Genomic DNA, 19,869 nt, shown 5'->3' on the forward strand with positions numbered 1-19,869 from the left:
CCTATTTTGCACTTGACCCAAAACTATATCTTGCACCCAAAATCCCATTTTTCATCATAGGCATTGTCCATATCACACATCTTCTCAGCATTACCACCATTTTGAGTCCCCAAAACATCATTTTGAACCCCCAAAACCTTTGAATTTAGTCAAAAAATCTAGACAAAGCATGAGTCTTAAAGTATCTCCTAATGTTGACAGATAATGGATCTTGACTAGTCTTTTTATCTTTTCTTATCACTTTCCTGGATCAAATCTATCTATGTCTTAATAGATTTGACCTTGTCATCTTTTATCAATTTGATCCTTTTTGTCTTTTATCAGTTTTTGGTCAAGATCCAAAGTCATTTATCACATGGTTAAACTCCTAGACAAAATACTTTCTAAAAGGTTTTACCTAAGTTTAAAACTTTCCATATACCCTTGTCATAGCACAATCATATCCCTAGCATCCCCAAATGTCATTTTGACTTACCCTAGTGGTATATCCCCTTCATCTTGCATGGTCCAAACCTTAGCATCATTCTCACTACTAAACCCTATTAGATTATCCATCAACCAAATTGCCTTCTTGATCATTTACCCTCATTTTGCATATCCTAAATTTCATTATCAACCCTTGGAAACCATCCTTTTCATAGTCTACCTTGCATACACCTACCTTTAGTTTCATTACCAAGTCCAAAGCATAACCCTAACCCTCATTTTGCATACCCTCAAAACATCACCTTGCATTTGCATTTGCATAACATCCCTAGGACATTTGCACTTTGCACATCAAAACCCTAATTCATTTAGAATTTCCTCACATTTCATAACATCCCTAAACACTTAAAAATCCCAAAAAACACTCATATCTTGCATATCCACCACTCTAAATCACTCAAAACACTCAAAATTTCTATTGTATCTGCATTCTTAGGTATCATGCCAGCACTTACTAGGACACAATCAGCTCAGAGACTCGAGGAACTTTATCAACCTTTGTTTTATGAGGCACAAGCACAACCAAAACCTCATCCAAGATAGAGAAAGAGTAAGAAAACCCAACAAACCTTTGACAAATACCAAATCGAGACATCACAACCATTACTAGCAGACCCCTTGAACATGTATCTACAAGATCCTCATAATCAAGCTATGGCACAAAAAACCTTGAACAATATACCTATCATGAGATTTCCCCCAAATACTTCCCCCACATATGGGATGGTTCAGTGGAGTCATAATTTTGAAACTATATTCGTGCCACTGCCACCAAGAGGAGGAAGTGTACCAATCACACCTGAAGATGAACAATCACACTCCTTTGAATTTAGCCAACCTAACACAAGTACCTTCAACTATAACACATCAAACATACAACAAGGTACTGTACACCTCAGTGATGACTCTAACACTAATTATGGCATCACTAATGAAGAAATGGCTAGGGCATGTCAAGACAAAAAAATTTGCAAGAACTTCGAACGTTTGGCAGCCCAAGAAATTGTCAAATTTAACCCAAACTTGGAAGGTCCTAAGTCCAAAAATCAAACCAAAACAACTATTGATAACATACAACCCATGGTCAATTTGGACTTAGATAAAGGAAAATAACCTTTGGAGTTTTCAAACACGATAGTGGCACCTATAAGGTCCCATCAAGAATCAACCAACGAAATCCTCCAAAGTACATTTGAACACATTAATGTCAACCCCTTGTTCAACGAAATACCACCAATTCCTAAACACCCCAAAAGTAAATTAAGACTTTATTTTAGTCACATGATGCAACAAAAAGAAGCACCTAAAGGGACTCATGCTCTAGGGATTCCAGACATACCTTCTCTGGAGGCAAATCAACAAAGTACACCTTTGCTCCTAACTTTACCAAGTGTGATGACATCAAATGCTATGAAGCCTCTCATAAGTACAATATTTGAAACATCAAGTGCAACCATCCCTATGGACACACAAATGAAAAGTCTTATTGACATTACACCCATTCCCAATAGGGACACATTGCATAGTCAAGTCAATATGATGTCACAAGTAGAAATATCTAACACACAAAGGTACCAAAACAACAATCCAAACATGACGTTCAATTCTCAAGGACTTAGTCAACCCCCACGACAACAAGAACCTATAGTGGTACAAGGACTCAACACTTCCAAGGTGCAACCAAGTATACATCCACTTAACACACATCCCACATGTCAACCACAATGAAAACAACCTCAAATGGGGAAAACATCCAACATTCCTAAAATGTAGTCCCATGTGAACCCACTTGACTTACACACAATTTATCAACAATAATTTCAGCAAAAATTCCAAAAACACCAAATGATGTTTGCTAAACAACAAGAGCAACTCAAGCAATAGTTGGAATACCAAAGACACCTTGAGAAACAAATCGCATACCAGAACCATTTGTTACAACAACAACATGTGTCACAACAACCTCAAAAAATACCTCTACAAAAACAAGCACGTACATGGTCTCACATACAACCAACAGAAGTATCCCAAAAACAACCACAACACATGGCACAACAACAACACATGGTACAACAATCGCAGTCAATCCCACAACAAGTTCCACATCAAATACCAAAAAAACTTCCCCAAAAATAGGGACCCTTCTGTCTTTGAGGTACAAATATACCTCCACCCCCTAGCAACACCTCATCAGACTCATCAAGTACAAAAATGTCAGAACTAAGTACACATAGTTCCCACCATAGCAAACGGTCTACTCATAGACACAAAAGACTTGAAGGAAAGACCATCATGCAAAACCCTAATGAAGAACTCTTACAATAATTCAAACAAATTTCCAAACAAGTTGAGGCATTGGGAGTTCAGAAGAAACAAGCTCTATACATAGAAAGGGACCTACATCCTAATCCATTCTATAAAAGTCTGTCTATGCCTCCATTCCCAAAACACTTTGAGGCTCCAAGGTTTGAAAAATATCAAGGAAAAGGAAACCCTGTTGATCATATCAAAGAATTTTGTGCTTCATGTAATGAACTCAGTGATGAACCCACTTACCTTATGAGATTGTTCCCCCATTCTCTAGGTGGGCCTGCACTTTAATCGTACTCCAAACTTCCTGGTAATATCAAATCTCGGTCAAAGCTAGCAGACAAGTTCATCTCCCACTTTTCCTTCAACATTACAAATGAGGTGACACTTTTTGATTTATGTTCAACTAAATAGAAGACGAGAGAATCATTCATCACATTCTTACTACGTTGGAGAAGCTTAGTTAGTCAATGCTCACTAGACATTCCTGAAGAACAACAAGTGAACTTGTGCATTGAAAAATTAGTCCCAGACTTAATTTATGAACTTAAAATCAAGAGTCGAAGCACCATTTCTAAACTAATGAAAAAAGGGGCTAGTATTGAAGATGATCTTATCCATAAGGGAATCCTCAAGATAAACAAAGAAACCATAAACACCAACTTGTCTAATGACAAGGTAAAAAAATTTTGTAAAAACAAGAATGTGACTAATGATGGCATTGTGGATGCTCGCACAATTAGCATAGCACAACCTCAATTGACTTTGAAAGGGGAAAACCCTACAAATTCACAAACCTCTAATCAAACATTAGCTCCACAATAGAAAATAGAGACTTCCACGCAAGACAAACCTCGAAGACATCATAGAACCAAAGACAGGAAATTCACACCATTGGGAATACCACTTGAGATTGCATTACAATAGTTACTGAGTAATAACTTCTTGTAGCTGCCCCCAATCAAAGATGAACCATTAACTAAAGTAGATTGGTGGGATGACAAAAAGTATTGTGATTACCATCGCACCAAAGGACACAAAACTTCATCATGCTTCCAATTGAAACATGCAATACAAGACCTTATTGATGATGGTTTCATCATGGTTGATCCATCACTATTAGCATCCAACTCTGATCAAACTATTTTCAAAGATCCTTTGGGTAATCATGACAAAGAGAAACCCTCAAGTTCAAACTCAAACTCACAAGGTAATGTGAACTACACATGCACTGGCTATGACTACACCATCAATTGCTTTAATGAGTCTGATTTTTGCATATCCACATTCACACTAAAGGCTAAAGACCCTTGTTGTGGTGTCACTACATGTCGTAGCAAGATCACCCTACCTAAAGCCCCATCTAGACCTACTGCTTCTACTAGACCCACACCCCCAAGTAGACCTATTGCTCCTACTTCATCTAATTATAGCCTTGTTGAACAACTCAGAAAAACCCCTACACAAATATCCATTTTGGACCTACTGCATGCATCTCCCCAACATCAGAAGATCTTGGATCAATCTCTTAAAGAGTCAGTCATCCTAGATAACATTGATGTTGCCCAGTTCCAAGCCATGGTTGGGAACCTATCTGCATCACAACATATCACTTTTTCCCCTCAAGATGTTCCTAAAGACAAACCCAACCACAATGATCCCCTTCACCTCAAAGTCTTTGTTCACAATGTTAAAGTTAGATGTGTCTTGATAGATGGAGGAGTAGGACTAAATATCTGTACACTTAAAGTAGTCAAAGGTTTGGGTTATTCTGAAAATGATGTGGATCCCTCTCGAAGGATCACAATCAAAGCCTATGATGATGGTGAGTGTTTCTCTATAGGGGTTATCATCTTACCTATTAGAGTTGGTCCAGCTACTGAGAACACTTTATTCTAGGTCCTAGATATAGAAATGAACTGCAATATGATACTAGGCCACCCATGGATCCATGCTATGAAAGCAATTCCTTCTACATATCATCAATGCCTAAAGTTCTGCTATAATAATATAGAGGTAACCATCCTAGGTGATCCAGATCCCTTTTAGTTCTGTGCCAATCTTAGAGGAACCACCACATACTAGGTCCCAACAAACCATGCAGTAAATCCCCTAGAGTCCTCCAAGTATGTTGATCCTTCCATGCTCACACCCACATCCAAAGGAAAGCTTAAAATACAAGACCAAGGTTGTGGTGAGTACTCCATGTCTCATTCCTTTCACATTGGGAAACTTCCTTTATCCCCCAACTCATACAGTAAACCTCAGCTTATACAAAACAAGCCTAAGTTTGCACTTCAAAATAGGCCTTCTATGGTGTTCACTAGTGGAGGTGGGCTACATGAAGAACACATCTATGAAAATACCTCTACATGGATTGAAAATGCTAGAGAAGAATAAGAAATTACTCCCATATCCCCAACAGGTATGGACTTGGATTCACCATCATGCAGAAAAAGGGATATGATGGATGTAGTGGCTTGGGACTCCAAAAACAAGGCATTGTTCAACCCATCACTACATCAGGACGACCTCATAGCTTGGGACTTGGATTCAAACCATTTGTTTTGGGTCTTCCTAATACTGAGTCATCCTCATCTGAGGAGGTGAATACTTCAAACAATGACAAGGCATCTAAGAACAACCAACCCAAACCCACCCAATCTGTATCTAACATTGACGATCTTGATACCTTCCTCGGTCTTGATCATATGTTTGCAGACCCAGGTAGCTTACCTATGGAAGATAAATATGTTAATCCACCTGTCACTCAAACCAATACTTCACCTTGGATCGAAACATTTTGGGATCCAAACCCTCCTACTTCTGAACATGATCCTAATGACATCATTGAAGCAGATATCCATATATATGCCTTGGACCAAAGCTTATTTAACACTGATGATGGAATTTCTTTATTTTTCCTTGAACTTATTGATTGGGACCAACAAGGACCACCAATGTTTGACCAATTTGAAAATGATGATGACATCATAGAATTCTTTGAGCTCAATGAAGATGTACCACAAGGTGATCACAAGTCTAGATTTTCTATTGATCTCAACATCATGGCATATTTTGGGGAGTCAACTCCATCTTCCAGTCACAAAATTGACAAAATAACAAAAAAAGATACAAGTAGGTCTCTTGGCAAAAATTGAAAGGTGCCATTAGACTATGAAAAAGTAAAAATAAAGGACGTATCCAAGGGTGAAAACCTCTCTGAGGCACCCGAGGATGGAAGATTGGACACACCCCCATTAAAAGAAAAATTAGCATTACTTATGGAGATGACAGAAGTGATTAATCTGGGGACTCCTAACAACCCCAAAGTCATACACTTTGCAACCTCATTATCACCAGAAGAGAAGGATGAATTCATCAAATTCTTTCTAGAGAGGCAGATCAACTTTTCTTGGTCTTATGCAGATATGCCTGGATTAGATCTTGAACTAGTCCATCATCACTTACCACTAAAACCAGGAACGAAATCAGTAAAGCAAAAGTTGAGGAAAATGCATCCTCAAGTTGTCCTCCTTGTCAAAGCTAAATTGAAGAAACTATTGGATGTTGGCTTCATAAGACCCATTGGTTATGCAAAGTGGATATCTAATCTAGTACCAGTAAGCAAACACTCTGGGGGCATCCGAATATGCACCAATTTTCATGATCTTAACAAGGCATGTCCCAAGGATGATTTTTCTTTACCAAACATAGATATCATTGTAGACGTGATAGCTAGGTATGAGATGTTATCACTAATGGATGGCTTTTCTAGCTATAATCAAATAAGAATAGCCCTAGAAGATCAACACAAGAAAGCTCTCACATGTCCTTGGGGAACATATTGCTAGAATGTCATGCCATTTGGTCTTTAAAATGCTAGGGCAACATATCAAAGAGAAATGACTACAATCTTCCATGACTTCATGCACATCCTCATGGAAGACTATGTTGATGACTTACTTTGCAAATCCTATAAAAGGAAAGAGCATTTAGGCATCCTAGATCAAATATTCACCAGAATGGAGAGCTATAAGCTTCATCTAAATCCAAAAAAGTGTGTATTTGGAGTTGTCTCTGGAAAGCTCCTAGGCTACATTATTTCTCAATGAGGCATTGAAGTGGATCCCAAGAAAGTAAAAGCAATACTTGACATGCCTCCTCCAACAAATATAAAAACCCTAAGAGGGCTACAAGGAAGATTGCAGTCTATCTGCAGATTCATTGCACAATTGGCTAATAAGTGTCACTCCTTTCAACACCTCTTACGTAAAGGAGTATCCTTTCAATGGAATAAGCAGTGCCAAGAATATTTCAAAAAATTAAAGGATTATCTTCTACATCCACCAGTTTTAATGGCTCCTATTCCAAGAAAATCCTTCCTCTTATATATATCTGCTATAGATACAACATTAGAGGCTCTCTTAGCACAAAATGATGAACAAGGAAGAGAGCAAGCCATATATTACATCAATAGAACACTTGTGGGCTATGAGCTAAATTATTCATTAATTGAAAGAGCATGCCTTGCTATTGTCTTTGTAGCCCAAAATCTTAGGCATTACATAATCCATCAGAAAACAATGCTCATCTCTAAGATTGACCCACTGAAGTATCTCCTAAGTAGGGCTGCTCTCACAGGACGACTAGCCAAATGGGTCATGGTCCTTAGTGAATTTGACATAGACTATGTAGACTGAAAAGCAATCAAAGGGCATGTGATAGCAAATCAATTAGCATAAGCCCCTATGTCAGATGATCATCCCACGTTGATAGACTTTCTAGATGAAGCCATATTTCACATGGATGTAGCTAATAAATGGAAGCTTTGTTTTGATGGATCACATACACGAAATGGTTCAGGAGCTGGCATTATGTTTATCACTCCTCAAGGAGACATAATCCCCAAGTCATACAAGATTGCATTCCACTATACAAACAACATAGCAAAATATGAGGCATTGATCACAGGGCTCAAGATAGCTATCCAATGGAAAATTCAACATTTACAAGTCTTTGGGGATTCCCAGTTGGTTATCCACCAAGTCAATGATGACTATGAAACCAAAGATGATAAACTAATGCCCTACAAATAGATGGCAGACTTCCTTAAGTCTAAATTTGTTACTATCTCTTTTCATTAGCTACCAAGAATACACAACAAGCAAGCTAATGCTATGGCTGCCATCACTTCTATGATTGATATGCCTCAAAATGTGGAATGTTGTGAATTCCTTGTTAAGCAACTTTTGATTCCAGCCTTCAAGCTTCCCTAATCTGAGTTTTTTGTGTGAACTTGTTGGTCCCAATTCTCCTTGGTATCAAGACATTTATGATTACCTATATGCCCAAATCCTACCACCCAACTTATCCAAAAATGACTGTTGAGCCTTTATCGGTCAAGCCACTAGATATGTCATCATTGCTGACACCCTTTACAAGAGATCTTTTGACCAAACCCTTCTCAGATGACTTGACTCACAAGAAGCTAAAACCGCCTTGCGTGAGGTTCATGAAGGTATATGTGGAGGCCATTTCAATGGTCTGAGTCTAGCCAAGAAACTTGTTAGAGCTAGGTATTATTGGCCCACCATGGAACAGGATGCCCATGACTTTGCCAAAACATGTCATAAGTGTCAGATGCATAGCAATCTAATCCATGCACCAGCATAAGAATTGTAGCCAGTCATATCACCCCTTTTTACAATGGGCTTTTGATCTTATTAGAGCTATTTCTCCTCCATCCTCTGATGGTCATAAGTTCATTATCATAGCAATGGAATATTTTACCAAGTGGGTTGAAGCTGTCCCTTTGACTTTCACCACTGGCAAACAGATCTCAAGGTATATTCTAAACTACATCATATGTCGGTATGGAGTCCCCTTAGCTATTATTACTAACCATGGTACTCCATTTCAAAATAAAGATGTAGACAAGCTTTGCAAAAAGTAAAATATATACCATGGATATTCTAGTATTTACCATCCATAGGGCAATGGCCAAGCAAAAGCATCTAACAAGACCATCATCAAGATTCTCCAAAAGACAGTCAATGATTCAGGCCGAGACTGGCATCTCCAGCTAAATCTAGCTCTTTGGGCATATTGAACAAGTGTTTGTGCTCCTACTAGCACAACACCATACTCTCTTGTCTATGGCACTGAGGCCATACTTCCCATTGAAGTTTAAATTCCATCATTAAGAGTATCCCTACAAGATGTTGTTGATGATGAAAACTACCGAATATCTAGACTCCATGAGTTGGAAATGCTTGATGAACGAAGATGAGTTGCCTTGACACACTTGCAAGCTTACCAAAACTGACTCAAATGGAGCTATAACAAGAAATTTTGAGGTCATCATTTTGTGGTTGATGATCTAGTTTGAAAGATGAACTACAAGACACAACAGCACAAAGAAAAACAAGGCAAATTTGAGCCAAATTGGGAAGGACCTTATGTAGTTACAGCATATTTTGGGTCCGAAGTATATCAGCTTGCAACTCCAGAGGGTGAACCATTGCCCATGTCCATCAACAGCATGCATCTTCGCAAGTACTACACTTGATTCTGTCTAAAAGTCATAAAAAAATACCAAAAAAATTGAAAAAAGTCATGAAAAAATACCAAAAAAATTGAAAAAAGTCATGAAAAAATTCAAAAAAAAAAAAGTCATGAAAAAAAATGCATGCCTTTATGAAAACCTGGCAAATAGGCATCTTGGCAGGAAAATTTGAGTCAAGCGAAAAATTCCATCCAAAAGTGAAAACCTTGCAAACAAGCGCTTTGGGCAAGTACCATGGTGAAAACCTGGCAAACAAGCACCATGTGTAACTAGTTGTTGCTCTTCCATCTATTAGGATTCCATACAGTCTTTTTTTTTTTCCTCTATCATTCCTTGATCATATTCTTCCTATTGCAAGACATCCTTGGCTCCTTGACCATGGCTCAAAAACTGGTTAATATCCTTTGTTATCTTACCAAGCATTACCAATTTGTACACACTCTGTCATTGGCCTTTGTACATAGTTTTTGTCTTGTCTGGGGGCATATTACCTACATGGTGCCTGAGTTTGAACTTGAACTGGGGACATATCCCTAAGAATTTTTTTATCCATTAGACCTATCGCATAACAGATTGGAGCTAACACCTGTATATGCTTTTATGATCCTGAAAAAATCCTAAAAATTCAAATACGATCCTAAAAAAATCACTAAAAATCACATAATGTCCTGAAAAAATCCTAAACATTCAAATATGATCCTGAAAAAATCATTAAAAATCACATAATGTCTTGAAAAAATCCTAAAAAACACATAATGTCCTAAAAAAATCTATAAAAATCACATAATGTCCTGAAAATCTATAACAATCACATAATGTCTTCAAAAAATCGCTAAAAATCATAAAATGTCATGAATAAACCCTAAAAATCATAAAATGACATGAAGAAATCAGTCCCAAAAAACCCTAAAAATCATAAAACCCATCAAAAATTTGTAATTAACCTTGTACATATTCACTGTTGATAACCACCCCTTTTGCATAAACACTTGCACTTTGCAGTTTGAAACTCAAAGCACTACACTTCAATACCAATCACAATATTTGAGCAACATGAACCAACAATCAATCCAACATATCACTATGAACTTATCAACTAAATCCAAAACTAGAACTATCACATTATCAACATGTCAAACATATCTATGCACCTAAAACATTAACAAGAATGTAATAATGGACAAGAATGGTTGTTGGCTCATGCTATTTAGTGAGTGATTTATTTTTTCTTTATTTTTCTTTGATCATGTTCCTATGCCACTCAATGATATAAAACTGATCTATGAGAGTGGTCGGGATGGTTCATGGTCATCTTTTTTCTATTTTTGTCTGTTACAATGTACCTTTGAGAGTCTAGGGCATGTACATATGCCTCAGGAAGGAAAATGTCATTCTCTGTCTGCATCGTGCTTGTTTACGCAAAAAGCTTGCATTTGCACTCTGGCCCTTTATGCCATGATGCATTGCATTCCATTTTCCATATCAAAATAAAGCTCCATTTGACATATAGTGCACTTTCTACAAGCAAAATTCCTCCCATCATACTAACAATTCTTCATCTCATTTCCTCAGTCTTTTGCATCTTCTTCATCTGCTACCTTGCTCTCGTACTCTGATACACCAAAAGCATTGTCATCCTACATTCTTGCATATGTCCAAAGTCCAAAATGATCCAAAGTAATAAATATTGCATTCACATTTCATTTGCATCCATGTTACATTTAATTTGCATTCATTTACATCCATTCCATATCATTTGCATTACATTAAGCATTCATTCATGAGAAAATGTGTGGCAAAAATAAAAGATGGCATTTCCTACACCTAACATTTGATAAATCAACATGTGATGTCATCATATATAAGTCCATGAAAAAAGCATAAATGCATCCATATAAAACATATAAAGCATATGCATAACATAACATATAGGCATCATAACATAAGTCATCATCTAGTCCATAACATATAGTCATCATAACATAAATCCATCTCATAAATGTTGCACAAAGGTGTCAGAGTATGAGACCATGGTTTAGATCAACACTAACTACTTGTAGGTGTGAACCATGAAAGAGCATAATAGAAGCCAAAAAGTAACATAGAGAAGCCTCTCTATATGTGAGTCTGTCTGTATCATCCTGTGCTATCCCTAGCCTTGTGGCCTCTGTCTGGCCTCAATGATGATCCCTCTACTCTCTATGGTGGCCTCATAGACCCCATCACCCCTACACTACTCTGTGTCCTTTGTGTCCTATGGGAATGAGATCTTGATGTATGAAAACTCTCTACTCTCTACCCTGGTGACACCACCCTCTCATACTGATCTCACCAATATTGTGCCTCCATGTGAGCCCTACTCGTCATCATCACTAGATCTCAAAAGTTTTCATCTCTAATTCTAGTTATGAACTCTTGAGACTCCTGTGTTACCATCTCTTCCCTATGCCTAGCTGCATCTCTATCAACCCTAGCTTGGTCTCTCTCAGCCATCGCTTGATCTCTCTCCACTGTAACGGCATCCCTCTCTACCACAACCTGACCCAACTAAATCTGTAGCCCTCTGATCACCTCCAAGAGATCTAAATTACTAGGCCTTGTCTATGTTGGTACTAATGCTCTCTCAGTGTCATCCACGAGATCCATTGTAGCTGCATCCCTATCCTCCTAGTAGTCATCCCCAACCCCACCCACACTCCCTCCACCCTCCTCATCATTAGCTCCCTCATCCTCTCCCCTAGCATCCTCCTCATCATCACCCTCATCCTCACCCTCATCATCCCCTACATCATCCTCATCACCCTCATCCTCACTCTCATCATCCCCCACATCATCCTTGTCACCCTCATCATCACCCTCACCATCCCCCCTCTCATCATCCTAAGTGTCATCTCCCTCCTCATCATCACCATCATCAAATCCCTCCTCATCCTCTCCCCCATCCTCCTCCTCCTCATCATCATCCTTGTCCTGTGGCCTCCCTCGGGGTATTGGTATTGTTGGATCTATCAATGGTCTTGGTCGATAATGTGCAAACCACGTATCATATGCTATTTTTGTACCTACATCCACTATATCTACTGCTACCCCCCATCACCTTGGTTGTAACTCTGCTAACTGTGCATATGCTACCTATGTCTTCATGGGTGGTCCCCACTCTCACACATGCTACTAGTTTTTTCTTGTTTATGTGTTCTCTTGATAGGTTAGGTTTTCAGATATACATTTTGGCATGCCTGATGTGACCCATGTCCCTATTCCACCTTCAAGAATCATCAAAACCATTAACTTTCTATTGAAACCTATGCACTATTGTCTCCACTAGGATGCAATGTCATCTGCAAAGACACTTTATCATCTCTACAAATTAGTGCCTCCATAAATTAGCATCTCTGAGATTTGTGTCTCCATAGACTCATGTCTCTACCATTACTACTTTTTAAAATCAATTTGATCTTGCATTAAATCTGATTTTTGTCATCTTCATTTGAGTTTTAGCATCCTAAAAGTTTGTTTTATCATCTTTGTAGGTTTACCATACTATTGTAGATGCTCAAAAATGGTCTGCATCTATGGTTTCATCACTTCTTCATGCTAATTCGACCCATTTTCTCATTCTACTAACTCTAATCTTTTGGTCAAATTTGATCATACTCTATCATTTGTATCCCCTTTCACATTAATTTCATGTCAACTCAGAATCATATCAAATCAACTCAAAACCATTTCAAATCAACTCAAAATCACCCCAAATCAACCTGAAATCACTCAAAATTTGTCCTAATCAACCCGAAAATATCAAACATTCCAAATCAATCATCATTTATCCTCTCCTAGGTATTTTTGTGGCTTTTAGTGCCTTGTAAACCGATCAACCTATCAATCTTATCAATTTGACCTTAGTACTGTCATGGCTCTCAGTGCTAGGTCAGGCTATTATTCATGCCATCTGGTCTTTGACATTGTTGAGGCTTTCAATGTTGGATCATGGCATCATCAACCATTTTAATAATATTGACAGTATCCGTCAATGTTATTATGATCAACCTTTTCAATCAACCTCAATCCTATAGCATTTGCAATGTCAGTTAAATGTTATGTATCAATCAATTTGTGTCATGTGTCCTTGGCATGTTATCAACTCCAATCAATCAATTTGACCATGGCTTTGGTCTACTTGTCATCATGTTATTCGATATCATCATCTTATTCAATATCCATCATCATCACATTTTTATCAAAGGGTACGATCGCATTCATTTAATCAATTTGGCCAATCATCTACTAATTTTCTCTATAGGATTAAATAACCCATAATTTAATCCTATTATTCTTCCTAATTATCATCATCAATTAATTAATTTAATTAGTTAATTGATTCATTATCTGCAAACCATGGAAATTTACAATTTCCTAAGTTCCATTTTCCATCATTAATTCTATTTTCTACTAATTCTTATTTTGTGGAATAAGAGGATTTTTAATTCAAATATTCCATAAAATATTGCATCATCATGACACTTGGATATGATACCTTGTGGATTCTCCTTTGACACTTGGATGAGATTTTTCATAATCAAATATTCTTACCTCTTATGCATGTCCCTATTTGGCTTATTCGTCATAGATTCTTGGCTTTAAGTGGGTTGAGGTGTGTTATGACGCATCATAGATTCTCTTCCACATTTAGCCAAGTTTGACTTTCATGCGTCATAGAATCTTACAATTGGCATATTTTGTCATATGTGTCATGGATTCTCAAAGGAATCTCTTGCCACATCACATATCTATGGGTGACAAATCCAATGCTCTCATCCTCCATGTCAATTATAAATTGGACACTCTTTCTCTCATTTTCGGTCCTTGAATCCTTGAATTCTTGAATCTTTGAGTCCCCACTTCTTTGCATTTTTCACACCATTTTTTCTCAAGATTAAAATCACACTTCTAGTATTCTCATGGAATTATCCATATCATAGGCTTTTTCCTTCAATCTTGTGTGCACTATAGGCAAATTGGAGCTACAATCATTTGGAGAAGAAAGAAGGACATGGGAGCTACAAACGAAAGAGGGGGTTTCTATTGCTTTCTTTATTAGTCTACATTTCATGGTAGACTAGTGGGTGCTAACGTATGATTATTGAGTTTTGTGATTTCTCATAGTATGTTATGCATTTAACCCATTTCCTGGTCCTACAATTGTCATTTGCGTTGCAAGAGGCCATTAAAACTAGTTGTTTAACTATTATATCGTATGCAATTTGTTACTAAGTTCTATTGTCTTTGATCCCATTACTATCATCTCTGCTAACAATAGTTTGTCATCTCTATTGTGTGCCACAAAAATCTGTATTGTCAATGCTTTGTCATCTACATATTCTTGCATCTCTAAGTTTTGGCATGTGTGACACTATTCTATCATCTGTGACTGACAACTTATTAGTAAAAAGTTAATCATACATCCTAGTGTTCTATCATCTACATATTTTGGCATCTACATAGTTCTATTATCTACGTCTAGTGTATATCGTCTCTACTTTTTGATAGATTGAATCATTTTTTTAACACTCAACTCATTGATTGGTTGATTGACAAGGATTTATAATCAATTTTTATTGTAGCAGAAAGCTTTGGAAAACTTCTTTTTAGTGATTTTAATCTCTTATAAATTTGTAGTGATTTTAATTACTTAAAGGTTCATAGTGGTTTTAATCACTTGGGGAATTTGTAGTGATTTTAATCACTTGTAGGATTAGATTTTGAATAAACTTGTATGAAATAATCATTTGTCTTTGGAATGTATGTTGCAAACTAATACCTAAAGGCCAAACACACTCTTGAATGCACTAAGGTAAACCATTACACACTCTTGAGTGCCTTAAGGAAAATTACACACATTTCATTGGAATGGATGATGCTCAAAGACACTCTTGAATGTCATTAATGAATGAACAAGTATTTTATTTTAATGCATGTGTAGACTAGCCAAACACAATCTTGAGTGCCTTAAGGAATATCACATGCTTTCATTGGAATGAATATTTAGATAGAAAATACACTCTTGAATGCCTAAGTTCAATGAGTCTATCTATGGAATATTTGGTTTTGGTGCTTAAAATGAATTCACTCAATCTTGAATGACTTAAGGGAATTGGTTTATTTTCAGCATTTTTCTTATGTTGAAGATGATCAATTTACTTTATGTTGACAAATCCTCACTTTTTATTATGTTGATGATATTGTCAAAGTTAGAAAGAACAATACATGCTTAAACATGAGTGTCTTCAAGAGTAGATTACAAAACCTAAAGCTCTATCAGGAAAGAACAAGTGTCTTTTAACCCCAAGGCCACTTATGTATTCTCTCCTCTTGTGCCTTTGGGTGATCTTGAGTGCACAAGAAATAAGTGGTCTTGTTTATACTTTTTTTAGGAGGCCTACTTGGGGATTTCATCACCCCTTAAGATGACCTCAACTCCAATGTTTTGGAAAAGTATAAAAATTGGGGGGTGAATCAAAATACACCTCTCTTGGAAGAAAAAATTTATCACTCTTGGCTAAGCCCCAAATAACTTTATACCTTTGGGAAGTGAAAGTGGAGATTTGGGTTACCATCTCCCCTTGGCTGTGTTGCACTATTTTCTTTCATCTACAAATTTGGGCCTCGTGTACTTTACATATATTGAGGACCCCCTTTAAATAATCTTTATACATCCTACTGGTAGCCTTATTAGGATTGTTGATGTGTTCAATGTGCTTGATTGTTTAAACATCCAAAACCAAACACCAAACATCAAACAAGTTTAAAGACGAGTGAAATGGTGAGCCAAACTTTCAGTGAGTGAAATAGTTGTAAGTGGGTCCTCTTGACCTACGATTATTTTTTAGTAGTTCTTATGTTTGGTCTACCATTTGAAAATCATTGGGTCTTTTAGTCACAAGCTTATTTGTAAAAAAAATTGAAATTGAGTTTGTTTTGTTCCTACCATGATAAACAAAGTCAAACCTAAGAAGATAAAATTGTCCAAACCATTTTCTTACAAGGCAAAACCTAGCGCACAGTGATAAACAATTTGTATATGCTATCAAAGACATCAAGAAAGAAGAAACTAAATAGGACCATTATGATATAATTGAATACAATGCTACACTTGAAAATGGGTCTACTTTCCTTGGAGTGAACCCAATATTTTTGTTCCCAGTGAGAGAAGATTGAGTTAACCACATAGTGATTATAATACCTTCATTTTCCACATCAACCTCATTTCCAAATTTCTAGTCCTCCATTTGAAAAATTTCCTCTAGAGAGCTTGATCATTTTAACCTTAATCTTTTGGGCATAAGGACACCTTAGTTACAAAACTTCTAAGATTACAAAACTAGACCTTTATCCATAAGAAAATATTTATTATAGTTATACTCACTCATTTGGGATCACAAGTCCATCTCCAAATAGCTAGTAATCAATTTGGTGTCCTATCTTGCCTAAAGATCACTTGTCCATCTTTGGTAGGAAAAAGATACTTTTATCCTATATCACACTTGGTTTGCTAAATCAAAAAGGTCTTTTGTTTACATTTAGGTTGTTGGCCCTTTTATCATATAAGGTTCAATTACTCTCCTACATGTTCTTCTCTTTCTTCCATAATCTTCCACCCATTGGTTTGGTCACTATTGTATGGTACATACATGATCCAAAAAATTCACATTTAATCCCATGTCTCATTTTTTGGAATCATTAAGGCAACAAGAGATGGATAATCCTTATCCTTGATGATTGGCCTCATTGGGGAGCACATTTCCCCCTAGAACAAACTTTGGTTTGCCTAGCTCAACACCCACACAAGAACCAGAGAATCCTTTTCACAACACAACTCTAGGAATTAATTCACATGATGATGAAGAAGTATACCAAGATGAAGATCCTATTGACAACAACAATACCCCTATTGATGTCCAAACATTTCTTGTAGATCCATACAACTTAGAAATGATGGAAAAGTCTATTAGGGAAAACAAGACTGAGATCTTCCTAAACTTGGTTAAAGATGGTGTTAATGTCCCTACAAGTTTTGATGAGAGAACTTTATTTACATAAATTACCAAGAGTGGTGCTTCCATATTACCAACTTCAAAAATAGCCCAAACATTTGGTAAAGAGAAGGAATATGTGGTGAGAACTAGTTCCATACCTACATCAAGTATTTCAACACAACCAACATTCCAATTAAGTACAAAACATATCCAACAAATCATTAGTGATATTCCCAACACTACTAATGCTAGTATTCTACAATCAACCTTGATAGGTCCAACTGTAGGATGCTTAAACATTGGGCAAGTACCTACACAATAGATGGAAATTCCCACACAACTGATATATTCCTCTTACTTGCAAATCCCAACAAGTATGGTGAAAACATCTATGCCAATTCCAACGACTACATATCAATACATTGGCAAAAGTGGAGCACTTCCACCACCTCATAATACATTTGGGATTCCATACAACTTAGGAGGTGGGTTTATCAATTCCCAATAATCACAAATACAACCAAACCAAGATCTAGCCCAGTAGTTGCATGAACTTTGAAATTTGGTCCATACCATGAGCAACAAAGGGGTGAAGGATTTCTCTTTTGAGGAAATTTGCCCCTTTCCATTTGATAGATCCATTAACATGATACTATTTCCACCAAACTTTGAAATTCTTAAATTTGACAAGTACATGGGAGAAACATGTCCTATCACACATCTCAAGGAATGTTTTGTTTTATGTAGAAGTAGCCTATAGTGAGGATTATCTTAAGAGGCTCTTCACACAAAATCTTGGAGGCCCTGCACTAGAGTGGCTAATGAACTTACCCAATGGTTCCATTGCTTACTTCAATGATTTAATAGGGAAATTTGTAGCACAATACTCTTACAACATTGAACATCATGCCTCGTTAAGTGATTTTTACAATATGAAACAACAAAATAGTGAAACTTTTGCCAACTTTCTACAATGGTAGAGGCATCTTGCTGATTGCATGCCATACAAAATTGAGGATTCCCACCTTGTGGATATATTTATCAAAATATTGATACTAGAGATGTCTTTCCACATGAAGATGGCTAATCTTGAAGACTTTGCCACCTTGGTCAAGAAAGGAAAGAACATTGAAAATGGACTCCTAGACATGGGTTCTATTAAACATTATAGCTCTTCATCCTTGAACAATGACATGAACAACAACAAAAAAACCCAAATTTTGGTCCAAAGACAAAGGTGTTACCCATGATGGTGTCATTGATGTTAAAAGTATACAAAACCTCCAAGGTGGGAACAACAACAACAACTATCATAACTGAAACAACAACAGATCAAACCATGACAATCAGAATCCAAACAACCAGCAATCTCATAATCAAACACAATTTTTTTCTTGCAACAACAACAACACCAAAAATAATTACAACCATGAGTATGATTGAAATAGGAATCTCACTAACTTTCATGAACCCTTGGATACCATATTCCAAAAACTAGTGGATCACAATTTGATGGTGTTTCCCAACACGTGGCCCTTTGATGAAAATCAACCCATATCAAAATGGTATAGGGAAAATTAATATTGAAAATACCATTGCATCAAAGAACATGACACAAATAATTTTATGAAACTCAAGGTCTTCATTCAAAATCCTTTTGATGATGGATAAATTGAGGTAGAAGGGGGACCACCCTCTAAAAATGCTAAACTAAAGATATTCCAAAATCCATTTCTTGACCACAACAATGACAATAACAATAATGGAAACAACAATATGAACAATTTAAATTAAGCTTCCACATCAAATGCATTACATTTTGACTATTCTACTAACCACATATCAGGATTTGACTCCTTGTGTGGTAAAATAGAAACAAACAATATATGTGGTTTTGACTTCATGTGTGGTCACATTAAAGAGGTAGACACTCATGTGAATACCCTTGTCCTAAAAGTAGTTTATTGTGATGTAACCACCCAATGGAGGAGAATTACTTTACAATTTTCCACTCCCAACCTCACTAATCCATCAATTCCACTTGTGCCTATTGTGCCATCCACTTCACAAATACCCTCTTCTCACTATGATGTATTATCCCAGTTAGGGAAGACTCTTGCACAAGTATCCATTCTAGAGATACTCACCACCTCACCCATCCACAAAGACATTTTGGAGACTACTCTTTTAGAGTCTCATATTTCTAAAAAAATTATGCATCCCAATTCACCACCATGATTGGAAATCTTGCCGCACAACAACACCTTGTTTTCACAGATGAAGATTTCCAAGGTCCTAATCAGCACCATAATTTGTTGCTTCACATTGAAGTTCTTATATAGTAACATAAAATAAAATGATCCTTATATATAATGGATCTGATTTGAACCATTGTAGATTAAAGATGATCCATTTATTGGGGCTTCCAGAAGACCTCCTAGATATCATAAAAGGATCACAATCAAAGCATAT

Source organism: Cupressus sempervirens, chromosome 11 (assembly GCF_028749045.1).
Source record: "Cupressus sempervirens isolate cs-2001-9-10 chromosome 11, ASM2874904v1, whole genome shotgun sequence".
In the NCBI taxonomy this organism is placed as follows: Eukaryota; Viridiplantae; Streptophyta; class Pinopsida; order Cupressales; family Cupressaceae; genus Cupressus; species Cupressus sempervirens.